Source organism: Caretta caretta, chromosome 14 (genome assembly GCF_965140235.1).
Source record: "Caretta caretta isolate rCarCar2 chromosome 14, rCarCar1.hap1, whole genome shotgun sequence".
In the NCBI taxonomy this organism is placed as follows: Eukaryota; Metazoa; Chordata; order Testudines; family Cheloniidae; genus Caretta; species Caretta caretta.
Window position 1 is genome coordinate 34,622,388 of NC_134219.1, and position 20,384 is coordinate 34,642,771.

Consider the following 20,384-nt stretch of genomic DNA (forward strand, 5'->3'; position numbering starts at 1 on the left):
CTGTTCCTCGGCAGCTGGAAGTTGCCAACAGATTTCTTTCACAGCGAGGATGTTGTTGCTTCTTTTCTTGCCTGAGGAAAGCATCGCTTGATGCTTTGATTTTATTTACTCTTTCCTCAAGCTTTGCTTTTAGAGCTTTCGCTTAAAGTTACCCAGCTGCTTGTCTTCAAGCCCCTTCAAGGCATTTGCTGGTGGGTCTGTCTAGCCTTTCAGGGCAGAGCCGTACAGATCTAGTACCCTTGTGACAAAGTCCAAGACCAGAAGATTGAAATAAACTTTATTCTGTGAATTTACTCATCTGAATCTACAGCATCCAAATAACGAAACAGAGCAAAATAGGAGCATTGAGCTGGGGAATTGGAGGGAGAGGGAAACCCCACAATGGTTTTTATATTCAGAAGTAAAGAGCAGAGGACTTTGATGGATGACCTGAAATGAGTCAGAACTTAGGCCAGGTCTACACTATAAACTTCCATGGGTAGAACCATATCGCTCAGGGCTGTGAAAAATCCACACCCCTCAGTGAACGCAGTCGTACCGACTGAACTCCTGGGGTAGACAGCGGTACGTTGATGGGAGAGCTTCTCCCCTGGACATAGCTACCGCCTCTCAGAGGTGGATTAACTACACTGATGGGAGAAGCTCTCCTGTTGGCATAGGAGCGTCTTCACTTAAGCATTACAGCGGCAGAGCAGCACCGGTGCATTTGTTCTGCTACAGTATTTTAAGTGTACACCTGCTCTACCAGAGGCAGGCTCTGCTGTGACCCTGAGAGTGGCTCCTGGTTGGCCAGTTTTTGTGTGCCTGGAGGATCACAGAGTTACAGAGACAGGCATGTAAGAGGGTCGGGAAACTCCTGTCACCAGTATAATGCTAAACAAGTCAGTCTTGTCCTCTCTCATCATTTTATTGTGAGTCTCGCAGCACTTGGTGTTTTTCTTAAAGTCCCAGCAGCTGGAGTAGGTAGATTGCAAGGCAACCTCAGATTATACTACAAATACATTTCCTGCCTTCACATTTGTGTAGCAAAGATTGAAAATCGGAAACAAGAACACCCCAAAAGCTGGGAAACCAGAAGGCAAAGAAAATGACACAATATTTAAAAAGATGTTTCCGCCAATCTCATGATTCTGGGGGGCCTGACACACTTTTTGAATGCTTCAGGCTGGCAAGACTGTGATTAGAATGGCAAAGTGTGATAGCTGTAATTTATATATTACCTATGTCTTTGCTCTACTTTAGATATCTCATATTGAGTGATCCCTACTCCTCTGTCACAGGGATTAACAATATGTCGGCCAGTGAACACATAACGGTATGCTTACCAGTGAACTCAAATTCTACACGCCGGCTCCCAAAGAAGGGGATGATCTTCCCAGGGAAAGAGGATGTGAAAGTAAAGATCGTCTCTCTGCCAGAAGATGTAACGTCATAAAATGTAACTTCCTCCCCTTCATAATCCAGATAAACCCCAATGTTACTGGGGCTATGAGGTAGGGCCAGAGCAGCCTCAGGGGAGGTGAGGGCCAAATACTCATTCTCTGTACTCTGCAAAGCCCAGATCCTGTCCTCTGGTGTACGGCTTTTCGCTCCCTCATGTATCACAGACTCTTTGGCAATGCCCAAAACCCAATTACGTTTGTTCCCCACCTCCACTTGCCAGTAACACCTCCCTGAGGTGAAGCCCTTATAGCCCAGCACACAGGCAGCAGGGTAAAACCTGTTCTGTGTCACTAAATTTCCCGTGTCTTGGTATTTCTGTATCACACTCTCATCTGTGGACACGACGGAACAGGGAATCCCCAGGTCTGGATCCGGAGTGGCCTGCACTGCACGAGGGGAGAGAGAGGCAGGAGGAGAGTGTTAAGTACCCAAAGCACCTCCCACCCGCCGATCAGCTCCTCCCCCTCCCTCCCAGCGCCTTCCTCCTGCCACGGATCCATTGTTCAGCGGTGGGCAGGAGGTTCGGGGGGGGGAGAGGGAGGAGTGGGGGCAGAAAGAGGCAGGGGAAGGGGGCAGAATGGAGCCAGGCAGGAAGAGATGGGGCAGGGGTGGGTGCTTGGTGGAAGGGGTGGAGTGGGGGTGGGGCCCGGGGCAGAGCAAGGGTCAAGCACCCCCTTGGGAACTGGGGAAGTCGGCACCTCTGTGCAGGCTAAACCACTCCAGTGCTGAGAGTGAGAGAGTCTGAGGCCAGAAGGGACCATCAGGTCATCTAATCTGACCCCGTATATCACAGGCCACCAACTCCACCCAGCACCCACCTAACCCAACAACCAATATTAGCCCAAAGCCTGACAGCCTACAGCCGACCGTGCTATGATGTGCCACAGGCAGAGAAGAAGAGGCCCCGAGGGTCACCAGTGCCCGAGGCCCCCGCAATGCAGGGAAATGATTTGGTGAGATACCCCCAGATAATCCTGACACATCACCCGCAGCCACATGCTGCGGTTGAAGGTGAAAAGCCTCCCCCCGAATGCCACTGCCAGCTTGACCTGAGGGAAAATAGCCCTCCAGTGCCTTCCCCAATTCCCCCGTGAAAGACAGACCGGGTACCCCACGAATCACTGGGAAAGAAACTCAGAATAGCTGGTCAGCCAGGGGATGTGCTCCCAGAGTCCTAGAGCCACAGCAGCACCCGTGAGGACCCAGTAAGTGAGGTCAGGCTCAGCAGCATGGCTCCTTGCACCCAGCCCAGGCTAACTTGGGTGCTGAGCCCCAGGGTTCACTCTGCAGTGCAGACAGACCCTTACGGGCAGAGCTCAGCCCTGGGGGAGGCTAGGACCATTTCTCAGGCTCCCCAGTAGCCATGGGCTGGCTGGGGTGGGCCCTGAGTGTCAGTCCTGGGGAGCTGCCTGTTGGCTGAAGCTGAGCAGGAAATTCCCCATGGTTCCCGCCAGGCATCAAGGAGGTATTGTCAGGAGGGTGTGAGAAACTGGGATTTTTTGCAATTTTTTAATGAAGCCTGTATGTGCCTCAGTTTCCCAATATGCAGCATTGTTACCCAGTGGGTGATATGGGAGTGTTTGCTCTCAGGGCAGGCTAAGCTGCCCATGTCACTGTCTGGGGCCTGAGGTCCTCAGCAGACAATGGCAAATCCAATTGCCCGGACATGGAAACATAACGATCAGCAACCCGGAGAGCTACGGCCTTCCCCGCCTCTGTGGCTGAGCTGCATCGCCCCGGCTTGGGAACAAAGGACTAGAGGTGGGGGAGGGGTGAAGCGGAAGTTACATGCTGGCTGCAGGAAGCAGTAGGGGGGCAAAGAAGCGGACTTCCTGGGGGTGCTTGACCCTCGCTCTGCCCCAGGCCCCACCCTCACTCCACCCCTTCCCCCAAGTCTCCACCCTACCCCACCTCTTCCTGCCCCTGCTCCTCCCCCTGCCCGAACAGTTGATCATGGTGGGTAGGAGGCACTGGGAGGGAGGGGAAGGAGCTGACTGGAAGGGCCACCAGTGGGTGGGAGGGGAGGAGGGGGAGGATCTGATCCACGGGGCTGCCGGTGGGTGCTGAGCACCCACTATTTTTTTTCCATGGGTGCTCCAGCCCCGGAGCACCTACAGAATTGGCACCTATGGTGGGGGGCACACCTGGGAGTCTGAGAAAGCAGATCAGATGGACAGGGAGACAGAGCTTGAACCACGGGGTTTGCACTGCAGGGCTGGGCACCGGCTCCCCAGGATGGACTATACTGTAACCTTCATTTCTCTGAGCTAACCAAGGTCTTCCTGTGCTGTGGTGCAGAGCAGGGGACTAATAACCGCAGGGGCTTGACAGTGACGGCGGTGGCTGAGTGTCATTGCAGGTGCTTGCAGAGCTGTGCTGCTCCCTGAGATCACAGAGGGCTCCCGCAGGGGTCGGTCTCAGGTGGACGCACTGAACACAGCTCATGTTGTGAGGCAGGAGAGCTGAAGGCCCAGAGGTCCAGCCTAAGGAGTCGGTGAAGCCACGTGGCTTACCCTGGAGGAAGAGGGGGCTGATGTTGGGGGTCTGGCCCATCGAAGGGGCTCCTCCCAGAGACTGTTCCCAAGCGGGGGCTGCAGCACGAATCCTGTGGATCCGTGGCAGAGGGGATCTCGGTCTCCTCCCCCGATCCCTCGCCCTTGCTGGGGGTGCTCCACATCCAGCAACAGAACAGAGCAGGGGAGGCAGCAGGCAGAGGACGTTAACAGGGACACCAGCTTCAGCTTTTCATGCACTTCCATGCTGCCCTATTCATCCCTCATCTCCTGGTGGAAAGTCCCCAGCCCCAGAGTACAGCACATGGGGTGAGAACCCCTCCACCCACTTGGACCAGGAGAAAGTAGCGAGCAGCCCTGCTAGAGAGACACTGGGCTCTCTGGTGCACTGGGAATTCAACTTCTCGGTGGCACTGAATGTCCACACCCGAGGGATGTGTAACAGTCATCCAATGCACTACACACATTTTGGGGAGGGAGCATTGTGTAGAGGTTAGAAGCCAGGACTTCTGGGCTCTCTTCCTCACTCTGCTACTGACACGCCGTGTGACCTCAGGCATGTCCCTTCCTCTCTCTGCAGTCCAGCTTCCCTTTTTGTCAAATGGGCATAAAAGATGCCAGGTATTCAGACGCTGTTGTGGGGGGCCAGATAGGTAACTGTGAGATCCGAAGAGAGCCCCTTCCCCAGCTTCCAGTGGTGCTCATGGGACAAGGATGGGGACACAACACGGTTGCAAGTGTGGTGTTCAGTAATCGTGCTCGGTGCATGATGTTTGAATGAAGCCTTCTTTATCCAGGGTTCTGTATCACAGAGCTTCTGCTATGCTCCTCCTTCCTGTCTGGGAAGTCAAACCACTTAAAGGGACAGTTCCCAGTACCACAGGGAGCACCAACCTCCAGGGAGAGACAATACGCCTTGAACTGACGGACAAATTCATGGAAGATAGGATACTAATAGCCACTGATGGACCTGTCTTCTGACAGTGGCCAATGCCAGGTGCTTCAGAGGGAACGAACAGAACAGGCGATCATCTAGTGATCCAGCCCCTGTTGCCCATTCCCAGCTTCTGGCAAACAGAGGCTAGGGACACCATCCCGGCCTATCCTGGCTAACAGCCATTCCTGGACCTATCCTCCATGAATTTATCTTGTTCTTTTTTGAACCCTGTTAGTCTTGGCCTTCACAACATCCTCTGGCAAGGAGTTCCACAGGTTGACTGTGCGTTGCGTGAAGAAATACTTCCTTTTGTTTGTTTTAAACCTATCGCCTATTAATTTGAAAAATATGAAAAAAGAAAAGGAGTACTTGTGGCACCTTAGAGACTAACAAATTTATTTGAGCATAAGCTTTCGTGATCTACAGCTCAAAGTGAGCTGTAGCTTATGCTCAAATAAATTTGTTAGTCTCTAAGGTGCCACAAGTACTCCTTTTCTTTTTGCGGATACAGACTAACATGGCTGCTACTCTGAAATTTCATTTGGTGACCCCTAGTTTTTATGTTATGAGAAGAAGTAAACAACACTTCTTTATTTACTTTCTCCACACTCGTCATGATTTTATAGACCTCTATCATATCCCTGCTTAGTTGTCCCTTTTCCAAGCTGAAAAGTCCCAATCTCATTAATCTCTCCTCATATGGCAGCTGTTCCATACCCCTAATAGTTTTTGTTGCCCTTTTCTGAACCTTTTCCAATATATCTTTTTTGAGATGGGGCAACCACATCTGCACGCAGTATTCAAGATGTGGGCATACCAGGGATTTATATACAGGCAATATGATATTTTCTGTCTTATTATCCATCCCTTTCCTAACGATTCCCAACATTCTGTTTGCTTTTTTGACTGCCGCTGCAGTCCTGATTCTCTGCCTGGTTCAGTATTGGCCTTAGCGTGGTCTCCCTGCAAGGGACCTTCCACCAGCTGGAGATGGATAGAGCCCAGCACGAGTCCATGCTCCTGACGCTAGGATGAGAGGGAAGTATAGCACAGGAACTGGTGGGAGACACTTCCTTAACTCTTTATTTCCCAGTTTTCAGAGGTTGAAATATGGGTTCCTTTCATGTTCTGGGAGAGTACAAGGCACTGATGGTCAACCTGCACTCTGTGTTAATGATGTTTTCCAGTAGTGAAGCTTGTCTTTCCTATAAAAAATAAAAATAGAGCAAATTTCTAGTCCTTATAATTGCCGAGAGAAGCAGAAAAATGTGACCTGAATGTGCCCTAAAGGCTGATTATTGGACCTAAAAAATGTACCCTACTTTCCAATTGTAAATAGTATGTGCACGTTCATACATCACAAAATGGGAATGGGCGATGGGCTGGATGATTCCCTGTTCTGTTCATTCCCTCTGGGGCACCTGGCATTGGCCACTGTCGGAAGACAGGATACTAGGCTAGATGGACCTTTGGTCTGACCCAGTCTGGCCATTATGATATAATGGTTCCTTCTAACCTTGGAATCCATAGCTCTGTATTGGTGGAAACCTCTCTTGTTTGAATTCAGAAGTGTCTTCTAAAAAATTAATCCGGAGATTTTAATTAATAATTGTCGTAGGAAAATATCCTTATGAAAACTTACCCTCTTTCTCTGCCTTGGAGATCAGAAAGTTCAGTTGGTAGGGCAGGGTCTCTAGAGCAAAAAAAGATCAGAGGAGAGGTGATTTGCCCCTTTCTTGTAGGAAAATAGCCTCATGAAAATGGGGCTGGATTCACAAAGAAACTTAGGCAAGCTGACGCTTAGCATCACAACACCCAACGCTTAGGCACCTAGAAAGTCACTGTGATTCACAAAGCCAGAGTCAGGCTCCCAGGCAATCTGCACCATGAATGGGGAGAGAGATGCGCCTTGGAATGAGCTTCATAAAAGCCAGCATTCTAGGCGACTCCCTGCTTACGCCAGCCAGTGGGAAATGCCAAGGTGCGGGGGTGTGCTAAGCCCTGGCCCCCTCAGGGAGTTCGGCGACCGAATCTGGGCAGCACCGTAGGCGCCTCCCTCGGCGTGGGATTCTCAGCTGCGAGCCCTCTCTTGATGACCGGCACCTGTGCCATTTTTTTTTGGCAAGAAGCCTGGCGGGGGAAGGAAACCCACCTCGCTCGTAACTTTTAGCCCTGTGGTTAGAGCACTCAGCTGGCCTTTGGGAGACCCCTGGTTCAAGTCAAGCCTGTGCCGCAGAGGGAGCAGGGATTTGAAATGGGATCTACCACCTCTCAAGGAGTGCCCTAATCTCTGGGCTGCAGGATTGTCTGATACTGGGTGCCCACATGCTCTCCTGTGGGAGAGGTTCCACTGGGGATAATCAATAATTCATTGGGCCAGAGGCAGAGAGAAATCATGAGAACGTCCCAGGTGGTTAGAGCACGCTCTTGGGAGGGATGCCCAGAAGCCTGTCCTGCTGCTCAATTATTTATACACAGTGGATCAGATTCAAAAGGGACAACAGAGAGGCCTATATCAGACCCCTGTTGGAATCCCTTCTTCCCCTCAGGGGGACAGAGGATTGGAACTGGGGATCTCCCACATCCCAGGTCAGTACCCTAATCACAGAGCTATACATTATAAGTGAGCTCCTCTTTCCCTAGAGCCTGCTTCTTTTGGGTAAGTTCACATATAGGGCCCGAGTCAGTAAGCGTGCTCAGAGCAGGCATTTGAGATTGTGGCCCTGTAGGTGAGTTAGGAGGAGGAACCCCTTTCTTTCCCCAGTGCGTGTATCTCTCTGGGGCTTAGCTGTCTTGGTAGCTGGACTGGAACTGCAGTGCACATGCACAGAGGCAGAAACATAGGTGCCTAGGGGACTTTTACTGCAAAAATAGAGGTGATGAGTAATTTTAGGCACCTACAAGGTTTGGTTGCAGCTGAGTGGGGGTCTTTGTGAATCCCAGTGTGGTCTGATTCTGGGACTGAGGTGCCTAAAATGGCAAGTAGACCCCCTCACCCCAAGTCCTTTTGTGAATCTAGCCCATACCCTTTCTCTCTGCATTTGAGCTCAGTTCATAGGGCCGGGTCTCAAGAGAAAGGAAGGATTAGAAGAGAGGTGATTTCATGTTGTCTTGACTCTGGTGACATTTCTACCGTTAATTAATGTAACCGTGATTGAGAGAGACAAGCTTTGGAGCTTACTCAGAGCTCTTCTTCAGGTCTGTGTAGCTCAAAAGCTTGTCTCTGTCACCAACAGGAGTTGGTCCAATAAAAGCTATGACCTCCCCCACCCTGTCTAATATCCTGGGGCTGACATGGCTGTCGCAGCACGGCATGGAACCGTGCTGTAATTCTGAGAGACAGCCCAAAGGAAAAGGCCACAGAACGAGAGGCAGATTGGAATGGGGAGACCTTTCCAGTGAGACCAAACTAAAGTGAAATCATCGTCCAAAATATATCGTCCATCTCCTGCCTTACTCCAACGATCTCAAAGCACTCGGTGGCATTCACTAATTAGCACAACAAGGTAGGTTGGCCATTATTTCCTCCTTTTTCAAGATGGAGGAACTTGAGGTACAGAGTCTGGGATTTTCAAAAGGGCTGAGGCCACGTGGTGGCCAACTCCCATTGACAGTCAGAGAGAGATGGGGCCTAAATCCCTTAGGTCCCTTGGAAAATCCCAGCCATGGAGGTGAAATTCAACATTTTCTAAAACATCTGGCGATTGTGTGTCTCTGAAATGCTGAGTGGCCAATTTTGACACCCATGGTTGGGTCTGAGACAATCCAAGTGGAGGCCTGGCAAACTGGCATCAGCCCTGAGCCCTCCCCATCCCACCCACAGACGTCTAGCTGTGACGAGCTGAGAACTAATAGGCCAGAGTCCATCTCCTTCCACAGTCAGAGGCACATCTCGATGTGCCATCGCCATATCATGAGCCCAAATAACTGTTAAGTTACCTCTGAATTTCTTCAGAGCCTCCTGTAGACAAACATTTCTTTGGGAAGAGACGCCAACTCTCTCGCTCACATCCTGTGACACAGCCATTGGTTTCTCGAACTTCACCTTCTCACACCTAGGGGGAGGGGAAGGGGGAAACACCCTAAATCTTTTCTTTCTTGAGAATGAGCTACCTGAGGCTGCTCTCTTGTGGGCTCAATGAGAGCCTCTAACTCCCACTGGTGAGACAATTCATCTCCTCACTGGCGTTTTTAAATGCCTAGCTCCTCCAATGGGAGTTAAAGAGAGTAAGGGGTCCACAGGCTGCCCCTCAGAGAGAAGGGCCTAATCTCATGGGAAAGGATGCTCCAGTGGTTAAGGGGTTGCTGTAGGACTCTGGAAACCTATGTTCCACTCCCTGCTCTGCCACAGCCTCCCTGCATGACCTTGGGCAAGTCACTTAAGGCTTGATTTTTAAAGGTGCCTCCTGGGATTTTCAAAAGCACCTAACCAAGTCAGGCTCCCAACTGCCACTGATCACAATGGGAGGTGCCTAACTCGCTTAGCTGCTTTGGAAAACCCCACCAAGTGCCTAGCTACGTCTCAGGTGACTAAATGCCCTGCAAAATCTGACCCTGGGGGGAAAGTCCCCTTCTAGCACCACGACGCGTGAGGGGGAGTGGGAAGGAGTCACGTACCTGCTCCAGGTGCTTTTGATGTCCTAGAAAAGAGAAAGAGTTCAGTCCCAAGTGCCACAAGATGCGGATCGCTTCTGCTCTGCAGGGGACTTGCTTTGCCATCCCTAGTTGAGCTCGAGATGCAGTTCTCTGCAGTTAGCAACTTCAAAAGTCCATTCACAGATTTCGATGGAATGGGACCCCTAAGCACACACCATGACTGTGGGTTTTCTCCTTCTAAATTCTATGGCATTTGCTCAAACAGACTGATCAGACGCATGAATCCTTGACTGCCACATGCAACTGCTGTGTCCAGAGCATTTGCCTTTCTCCATGTATGCAATTCTGCTCAGCAGTTCTGGAAGCTGGATTCATTCTCATTTCTTAATAGGCCCTGCAAAGAACTTTGCTTTCCTAATCTCTCACTTCCTAGAAAGTGGAGTTGTGCCTTTTATTGCTTTCATATCGTTAGGGCCCTTCATTTTCAGTTTTTATTTTAGTTAACTTTTCCTGGGATTTTACCAGTGTTTATTACCACAATAAAAACAGGTGCAAATCAGTGCAGAAAACTATTAAGTTTTCTGGTTAAATATCGGGGTTTGTTTTGGTGGATGGAAAGACAGGGAGAAAAAGTATTCAGTAGATGAATGCTTTGAATTCTGTTCATCCCTGTGGTTTGCTGCAGAACTAAAACAGAACTCAAAGCACAAGGGCCCCCCTGAGTTTAAGAAAACAATATATCTGAAATCCCCAAATAAAATGTTTCATTTGAACAAACAGGTTACTAGTGTAGAATCATAGAATATCAGGGTTGGAAGGGACCTCAGGAGGTCATCTAGTCCAAGCCCCTGCTCAAAGCAGGGCCACTCCCCAGCTAAATCATCGCAGCCAGGGCTTTGTCAAGCCTGACCCTAAAAGCCTCTAAGGAAGAAGATTCCACCACCTCCCTAGGTAACCCATTCCAGTGCTTCACCACCCTCCTACTGAAAAAGTTTTTCCTAATATCCAACCTAAACTTCCCCCACTGCAACTTCAGACCATTACTCCTTGTTCTGGCATCTGGTTACCACTGAGAACAGTCTAGAGCCATCCTCTTTGGAACCCCCTTTCAGGTAATTGAAAGCAGCTATCAAAAAATCCTCCCCCATTCTGCTCTTCTGCAGACTAAGCAATGCCAGTTCCCTCAGCCTCTTCTCATAAGTCATGTGCTCCAGCCCCCTAATCATTTTTGTAGCCCTCCGCTGGACTCTTTCCAATTTTTCCACATCCTTCTTGTAGCGGGGGGCCCAAAACTGGACACGGTACTCCAAGTGAGTCTCACCAATGCCGAATAGATGGGAATGATCACGTCCCTCAATCTGCTGGCAATGCCCCTACTTATACAGCCCAAAATGCTGTTGGACTTCTTCACAACAAGGGCAGATTGTTGACTCATATCCAGCTTCTCGTCCACTGTCACACCTAGGTCCTTTTCTGCAGAGCTGCTGCCTAGCCATTCGGTCCCTACTTTGTAGCAGTGCATGGGATTCTTCTGTCCGAAGTGCACTTGTCCTTGTTGAACCTCATCAGATTTCTTTTGGCCCAATCCTCCAATTTGTCTAGGTCCCTCTGTATCCTATCCCTACCCTCCAGCATATCTACCCCTCCTCCCAGTTTAGTGTCATCTGCAGGTGCAATTGCTGAGGGTGCAATCCACACCATCCTCCAGATCATTAATGAAGATATTGAACAAAACCGGCCCCAGGACTGACCCTTGGGGCACTCTGCTTGACACTGGCTGCCAACTAGATATGGAGCCATCGATCACTACCTGTTGAGCCCGACAATCTAGTCAGCTTTCTATCCACCTTATAGTCCATTCATCCAGCCCATACTTCTTTAACTTGCTGGCAAGAATGCTGTGGGAGACCGTATCAAAAGCTTTGCTTAGAACGATTAGTCTATAAATATTCACCTTCGATAACTGGGCCGCACCATTTGCAGCGCATACGCTCAACTTCATCCTTTTCTCCTGTTGTTGTTTCTTTAACCCTTTTGAATACTTCCTTGTGTTCTGAAATGTATTCTGATGTAGATTTTCATTTTCTTCCCATTTTAGTGCGTCAAATCTTTAACCCATTGTCTACTAACAGTTTGAAATGTGTACTTGGTGGGCGTGTGATTTATCAGTAGGTTCAGACGCACACGCACTTCAGAGCTTGCGTGCGTGCCTGTTGGTTTATTGTGTGCATCTGCTAGAACAATACGCTCTTTCTTCAGTGGGCAGCTTTGCATATACACACAGACTAATGTATTATCGGAATACAGAGATCTCATGCAATGTATTGTATTTTCTTAATAAAACAAGTTTTTTGTATATATTTGAATGATAAAAAAGTAGGATGAAAATCAGAAAAACCTCAATAATACTTTTTTGTAAAACCCAGAAATTTTTTCGTAAAAATTGGTTTAAACTGAAAATGAAGGGGCTTACACAGGATGTCTGAAAAAGGCCTGAACCATCTGCCTTTAAAACAGCAAAACTGTTTCCACATTGGAAATATTAGAAATGTCACATTTTGTTTTCCCTCACTTCGCTAAAGGACACACTGACAGTCTCCATTGTGGAGTAGGACCTCTCCAAGAACTTAATAAACTCCAAAGCTAATCAATCAGAATCTCTCCCTTCCCTGGGCAGGGATCTGGGTGTCTCTAACTGTCTCACCTGCAGGAATTCACTTGTTGGCTGCTGACACTTCTCTTCTATCTCACTGATCAAGTCACCGAGACGGGAAATCTTTTCAGACAGTTTGGTGACATTTTCATCCTGTATCTTCACAATTTCCTTGTCCAGCTCTTCCAGTTGGGCCAGCAGGAGTCGCTCTTGCTCATCCAGGAACTGCCGCAGTTGCTCAAATTCAGACATGATCTTCTGCCTCTCAGCTTCTATCTTTCCCTATAATGAAGGGACACAAACAGGAAAGGACAGATCAAGGACAAGGGTTGCCAGATGTCCAGTTTTCAACTGGGAAGTCCAGTCAAAAGGGGAACCTGGCAGTGTCCGGTCAACACTGCTGACTGGACATGAGAAGTCCGGTTACCCACAGTAACTGGCTTCCACCACCAGAGGGCGAGAAGAGCAGCAGCTGCTGCTGGAGCCTGGAGGAGCACTCAGGGATGGCTCCATGGGGGGGAGAAAAGTACCGGCATCTCCCCCATCCTGCTCCAATCACCCCTCCACCCCTGGAGCGTGGCTCTCCCTCTCCCACCCTGCCCCAGTCACCTCCACCACACCCCTAGAGCTCTGCTCAGCTGGCAGGGGGAGGGAGGTGGAGAGAGCAGCAAGCGACAGTGGGAGAGGGACAGAGGAGTGGGGGGCGGGGCCTCGAGGGAAAGGGCGGCAGGGCACAGGGCAGGTTCCAGTGCTCAGCATCCGGTTTTCACAAATGAGAAAGTTGGACATCCCAGACTCTCCCCATGTCCCTGATAGGAACAGTTCTTAGAGCCCTCTTTTCATATCAACCTACTACAAACACATGGTTGAGATTTCAGGAGAATATGCCTGACAGTCTCTCAGCTGGCCTGAATGAACAACATGTTCCGAAGTGCCTTCGGGACGTACGCCTCCAGTTCCCATTTTCAAAAGGTCACTTTGGATGCTAAGGAGCCTAAGTTTCTTTGAAAGTGACTTTTGAAAATAGGACAGCTCTCCCTGCATTTTAAGCCCCTAAATACCTTTGAGAATCTGGCCCTTAACCACTTGCAAAATTGTTAACCCTAGGCTCCGAAATCACTTAGGCACTTCTGAAAATGGCACCCAATCTCTCTAAAATGATGAGTTTTCAGGTCTGAGTGGCTTAGTATATTCTGTTGATCATCTAGAATCTTCCAATAGCAGAAAGGTTGGAAGGGGGGAGGTCTGACTCAGAATCAGAAATACATTGGCAGAGAGTTGTGGAGAAGACTGAAGAAGGAAAGGGTTCTGCTGGTTATCCACATAAAACACCAATTACAAAACACACCATGCAAAATGCTTCTTCTCCAGCTTTTGCATGTTTCATCTGGCATTCTGTTAATTACACTGTCCCAGAGGAAACCAGTTGTGCCTGGTGGAGATTCAGGTGGAAGATTTCTGAGATACAAAACAGCCACTGGGTGCCTAAGTCCTACTGACAGTCCATGTGAATTAGGCACCTAATCACCATACGTGCCTTTGAAAATCTCCCCTGAAATCAGTGTTTGTAGCTGGATGTGTGGGGAATAAGATCAGTGCTTTGAGTTGAAACTGGAAGCCAGTGGAGGAATCAGCCCAGAGGGATGATAAACAAAGATAAACATGATCACACCCTGCAAGGGTGTCTCAACAAGAGACAAAGTGCTTGAGGTTATCAAGATGATGTTTAAAAAAAAATGTGAACGATACAGAGCAGAACAGTGGTTCTCAAACTTTTTTACTGGCGACCCCTTTCACATAGCAAGCCTCTGAGTGTGATTGACCCTCATTTTGTGAGATTTAACGTTCAGTGAGTTTATGGTTCCAGTTCATATGGTCCAACGGACAAAGTCTCTCGGTCCCCAATACATCACAGCTAACCCTGATCGGAGCTTGACCTTGCTCCCAGTTAGCACATTTTATCTCAGTTTAACTGGACAAGGTGAACCCTACACACCACACTAGGGTCAAATTAAACTAGGTTCAAAATGTTTGCCTGTGAGGGCCTTGCACCAGAACAAAGACATTACATTAAAAAGTGATTTGAGGTACATCTGTACTACACAAATGTTGTGGTGGTGTGTAGAGGACGTACACTATATGCACCCGCTAACATGGGCATAAATAGCAGTGTAAATGGCGAGGCATGGCTTAAGCAAGTAGAGTCGCAATATGCCTGAACCCTCTGGGTATAAACCCTACACACAGGGCTCTATACACCCCCAAGCAGGGCCTCCCCCATCTACACTGAGTGTCCCGCTGCGTCCCCAGTGCCAGAGCCTTTCCCCACCACAGGAAAAGGCTCCAGGGAGTGGAGGAAGGCTCCGGCCGCTCCGCTGCCTCCCCCTGCTGGAGTCTTTTATTCACACATGTAGCTACACATGACAGTGTGGACACAGCCTGTTTCTCACTGTGCTGTGTAGCTACACATACCCTACAGGATGCCCCCAGCGGTGTGCCGTGTAGATGTAGCCATAGCTAAATCAAAGCAGTGCTGCGTGTAGACAAGGGCTGACACTCTCCCCACAGAGAGAAATATCACCCCTGACTGATGTAACTTTTGGACCATAACAATGGGGACCTACCAGATATTCCTGGCTTTGCGTCTCTGCATCCTGTTTCCACTCCAGAAGTTCTCCTCTCTCTTGCTTCAGTGTGTTCAACTGGGTTTGAATTTGTTCCTGAGGCAAGAAAAACAATGCTGGGGGTGGAGGGGAAGGTCAACCTGCTAAGGAGTCTGTCCTCTGTGCAATTTATATACATTGCAGTGCTGATTTCATTATCTGAAGCTGGGATTTTCAAAGAAGTCTCATGAAGTTGGGTTCTCAACTACCATTGATTTTCCATCTCCCTCTCAAGTTGCTCTAGGACGGTGCTCATGGCAATGTCACAATTGACTCTTGAGAGGTGGGAGACTCAAATCTCTTCTCCTCACCAGGCAGAGGGAAAACTTGAACTGGAGTCTCCCACATACAAGGTGAGTGCCCTACCCCCAGGCTAATGGTTATGAAGAAAGTCTTCAACCTAGGGGTGACAGTGGATGAGAAGCTGGATATGAGTCAGCAGTGTGCCCTTGTTGCCAAGAAGGCCAATGGCATTTTGGGATGTATAAGTAGGGGCATAGCGAGCAGATCGAGGGACATGATCGTTCCCCTCTATTCGACATTGGTGAGGCCTCATCTGGAGTAGTGTGTCCAGTTTTGGGCCCCACACTACAAGAAGGATGTGGATAAATTGGAGAGAGTCCAGCGAAGGGCAACAAAAATGATTAGGGGTCTGGAACACATGACTTATGAGGAGAGGCTGAGGGAACTGGGATTGTATAGTCTGCAGAAGAGAAGAATGAGGGGGGGATTTGATAGCTGCTTTCAACTACCTGAGAGGTGGTTCCAGAGAGGAAGGTTCTAGACTATTCTCAGTGGTAGAAGAGGATAGGACAAGGAGTAATGGTCTCAAGTTGCAGTGGGAGAGGTTTAGGTTGGATATTAGGAAAAACTTTTTCACTAGGAGGGTGGTGAAACACTGGAATGCGTTACCTAGGGAGGTGGTAGAATCTCCTTCCTTAGAAGTTTTTAAGGTCAGGCTTGACAAAGCCCTGGCTGGGATGATTTAATTGGGGATTGGTCCTGCTTTGAGCAGGGGGTTGGACTAGATGACCTCCTGAGGTCCCTTCCAACCCTGATATTCTAGGATTCTATGATTCTTCCCCGGCCACGTTGTGCGGAGCAACACAGGTGCAGAACTCCATCTTGCATGAAACAGCTTAGGTAGCTAAGCCACTCGACTCCAGGAGAGGGGTTCCCAGGTGTGGATCAGAGACAGGCCCATTCCTACACCAAACTCTGGGGGAGTTGGGGCTTAGGACACACCCCTCTCATCAGTATCTCCGGAGGGCTAGTCTCCCCAGCCAGCATGCTGGCTTTTGTGGATGCCTCTCTCCCCCCAAATGCCTAATTCAGGATTTGTTGTTCCAAATTTTACCAGATGACTGGAGGATAGCTGATGGAAAGCCAGCTTTTTTAAAAAGGCTCCAGAGGAAATCCTGGCAATTACAGGCCGGCAACCGTAAGGGCTTGTCTGATTGTCAGATGCTGGGACTGGGCAACAGGGAATTAATCCTTTGGTAACTGCCGGGTTCTGTTCATTCCCTCTGGGGCACCTGGCATTGGCCACTGTTGGAAGACACGATACTGGGCTACATGGACCACTGGTCTGACTCAGTGCAGCCATTCTTATGTCCTTAGTGGTTTTCTAGGTGTCTAAAAGTTAGGCATTGCAGTGCTGAGCATCACAACACCCAAGTGCATTTGGGGATACGGGCCTAAATCTCCTTTGCAAATGGGACTTCGGCTCTAAAGTCAGTTGGTGCTCTTGAAAATGTGCTCGAAGGATCTTCTTCTGTAATTCCCGGGGGGTGAGGTGTTGCAGAGCCACAGAGAGGATTTAAAAGCACAGCTCCCGTACATTTCATGGCAGCTGGGCATCTCAGGCCCCATTCTCAGCCCTGCTTACTTTCCTTCTATGCTGTATATGTCATGCTGCCAGGGAAGAGAGAGGCCTTTGGGGGCACCAGACCTAATATAGAGACCTAGGGACTCTGTCTAGAACAGCCCTTTGCATCCAGCGAATCCTCCAAGTGCTGCAGGGCAAAGGGTTGAAGTCGTATCCATTTTGCAGCTGTGTAGGGTAGGGTGCCCTGCTCCCATGCAATGACAGAGAAAACTATATGAAGAAAGCTGGACATCAGAGAGTTAAAGCTGAGCAACTTAAAGGGAAGGGAGTTTTGGTAAGAATGTTTAACACACTTTTAAAAAAAATAGTACATTAAACTCCGGTGCCTAATGAACACTTGGGAGAAAGAGACTCCTGGTTAAAAATCCAACACACTCACAAGGTGCATAAATATTGTGCTCGATTGTTCGGCATGGGGGAAAGGGCTTGTTCAACATGGTCCTGGGAATCAGCCATTTTCTTCCTTTAATCTTATTGTGGCACTACTACAGCCCACTTCGTCCTTACAGCTAGCGTGGCGTACAGCACAGCGGATTCTGCCCCGAGGGGATTGCTCTGTCCAACAGGCTTTTTAAGGTTCCAATCCACTTGGGCTTCATGGGCCCTAGAATGTTGCAAAACTTCAAAGGTTGTATGGGCAGGACGTGAGCCACTGGTTCAGGGAGGCTAACCCCCAGTCCAGCCCCTTCTGCCAGAGACCCCCCCAGACCAGCCACGGGGGAAGAGCTGCAGATCCCCGTCAGGAAGCAAGAGGGAGTCTGGGGGTGGAGGGGGCCACGCAGGGCTGTGCCTCCCCTGGCCCGTCATACCCGTCGCCCATGATTTCTGCTTCAGGAGCAGCGAAGTGACCATCCTTCAGCAAACCCGGGAAAACGGGAATTCATCATCCTGGTTTTTCCTTGAGGAAAAAGTTACGCAGATTAACCTTTGTTTCTTAAACAGAAATCTTTCAGGGCACCTTCTGCGACAGAAAGTAGCAGAGAACAAACTCCTTGAGAACACTGCTGACCATGTGTTATTTTCCTGAGGCTCGCCTGAAAGCAGCGGTCATCAGCTGTGAAATGCTCAAGCTGGGGCGCTACGCCTCCAGTCTGCAGCTGTGCTGAGATGTTGGTAATGTGACGGTAGAGAACTGCATGACGGGAGTGATGAGAGGCGGTGTGGTCTAGTGGCTAGGGTACTAGGATGGGCATGGGGAGGCCAGGGTTTAATTCCTGGCTCTCCTACTGAGCTGCTTTGTGAGCTTGGTTAAGTCACTGCCGCTTCTGTGCCTCTGTTTCCCTCCCACTCCTTTGATTTGTCTCCGAGCATGCCCACCAGATCAGGCCCCGTAGAGGAGAGAAGCAGAATGCCTGGTTTTCCCCAGCTCATGGATTGCTCTGGGTGTGGCCAGGAGACAGGCAGCCAGATGCCATGGGGGGCAGCTGTGCACATGCCCAGAGACAGAAACACAGGCACTGAAAGAAGCTGTACCCTGAATACACAGGCACTGAGTGAGTCTGGGCTCCTCCATAATGACAGGTTTCAGAGTAGCAGCCGTGTTAGTCTGTATTCGCAAAAAGAAAAGGAGTACTTGTGGCACCTTAGAGACTAACCAATTTATTTGAGCATAAGCTTTCGTGAGCTGCAGCTCACTTCATCGGATGCATAAAAGTGGATTATCATACACATTGTAAGGAGAGTGATCACTTTAGATAAGCTATTACCAGCAGGAGAGTGGGGTGGGGAGAGAAAACCTTTTGAAGTGATAAACACCCATTTTTTCATGCTCTGTGTGTATAAAAACATCCTCACTGCATTTTCCACTTTTATGCATCCGATGAAGTGAGCTGTAGCTCACGAAAGCTAATGCTCAAATAAATTGGTTAGTCTCTAAGGTGCCGCAACTACTCCTTTTCTTTTTGGGCTCCTACAGAAATTCTGGGGATTGCAGTGGAGCCGAAAACTGGCATTTAGGTGCCTAAACTCCAGATTTATCCACTTAAATCTGGGGTATAGACACCTTAAGTACCTTTCAGAATCCCCAGCCTTTGTCTATCTTGACTGTTTACATCAGTGGTCCCCAAACTGGAGCATGGAGGAACATTTGAGGGAGCATGGCAGGGCCAAGACCAGCCCCCACAAGGGGCAGGAAGGGAGTGCCACTCAGATCTGCTATGGCCCCCTTGGCCCTGGCTCCTACCCCAGCTCCACTCCCAGCCCCAGTCTTGACCCTGGCTCTGCTCCCAAACCCAGTTTGAGCCCCCGACTCCCGGCAGCCCCACTTCCAACCCCAAGACACCCCCACAGCTGTGGCCCCAGCCTCTGACTGTGGCCCCACTCACAGCTCCTAACCGCAGCTGCGGGTGGGGAGGCATAGCCAGGGTAAGGGAGAGCCTGAGGGGAAAAATTTGGGGACCACTGGTTTAGACTGTCTGTGTGTTTGTACAGAGCCTCGCACAACAAGGGCCCTGATCTTGGTGCCTTTAGAAGCTATTGTAATAAAAATTGCAAACATGCCCAAACCAAAGTAATTACCCTGCACAGCAGATTCCTACCTTGTAGGCCTGGGCAGCCTCCTCTGTGGGGACCACCCTGTGAGTACGGTGAGCCTGGGACTCTCTGCAGATTACACAGATGAGCATTTGGTCCTGGTTACAGAAGAGTTTGAAAGGCTCCTGGTGCACCTTGCACCAACTTCTCCTGCTGCTGTTTGGAAACTCAGCTGCTTGGCTATTTCTACAAAGTTCCCCAGTTGTCTGTTCGGCCTGAGGGTCCTCTGGGGAAAGGTCTCTCTGCACTGAGGACAGGAGACAGCTGTATCCGATCCCTCCCAGCACTGGGCGATGCAGGCTTGGCAGAAACTGTGCCCGCAATCTAAAAATGCGGGATCCTTATAAAAACTCAGACAGATGGAGCAAGTTGCTTCATCTCGGAAGCTTTTCAGAGGATTCACTGCAGCCATGGCTCCCTGCAGACAGTGTCACAGGGATCTAAGATGTGGCTTAACCCCAACTGGGCGTTTTTCACGTGGCTTCTTTGGGGGCTTTTTTGGCTGCTTTTTTTTTTTTTTTTTTTTTAAATGTCCTGCCGGAGAACATGATTGGCTCCCTGTTGCCCAATCCCTCTCCCAACACCCAAAGCAAGGAGAGGGGAAGAAACCAGGACTCTGAGACTGACAGTGCCCAGGGCCAATGGGGGAGAGGCCAGTGCGACAGGTTAGCCCGATAGGGCATTACAGATGAAGGAGGGAACCTGGAATCCAGCTCAGTCAGCTGTGGGTTGGGTTCGTCTTCCCTAAGTGAGGTCCTCGGGGTGAGAGTGTTGCATGCATGCGTGTGTGTGTCCGTGCCCTGCAGTGCCTACTCTCTCCCCACCGCCTGCCTCCTGCCTGGACTGCTCGGGGGGTTGGGTGAGCTGATAACAGTGGGCTGTGGTCAGTGATCTTTCTGTTGGTGCATTTCTGGTGGTGGTGTTGCACCTGCACGGGGGAGGGAGGACGCAGGCAGTGGGTGACAGGGGGTTGCAAAGCTGGGGGGGGCTGCAGCATAGCTTGGGCCAAGTTGGGGCCGGGGAGGACTGGGGAGTGGCCAGGCTGGGTTTGGGGGTTGTGGGGGGAGGGAGTGGCGTGCACAGCACCACCGCTGTTGGCCAGTGATGCTTGGGGCATTTCTGGTGGGGTGGTGCGCTGTTGAGGGGGGTCTTTTGGGGG

At 49.9% G+C, this 20,384-nt stretch overlaps 1 pseudogene; it reads right to left on the minus strand.

Annotated features, from left to right (window-relative positions):
* Nucleotides 1-1,049: 1,049 nt before the first annotated feature.
* On the minus strand, nucleotides 1,050-19,966 carry LOC142068916 (zinc finger protein RFP-like; annotated as a pseudogene).
* Between the last annotated feature and the right edge of the window lie 418 nt (nucleotides 19,967-20,384).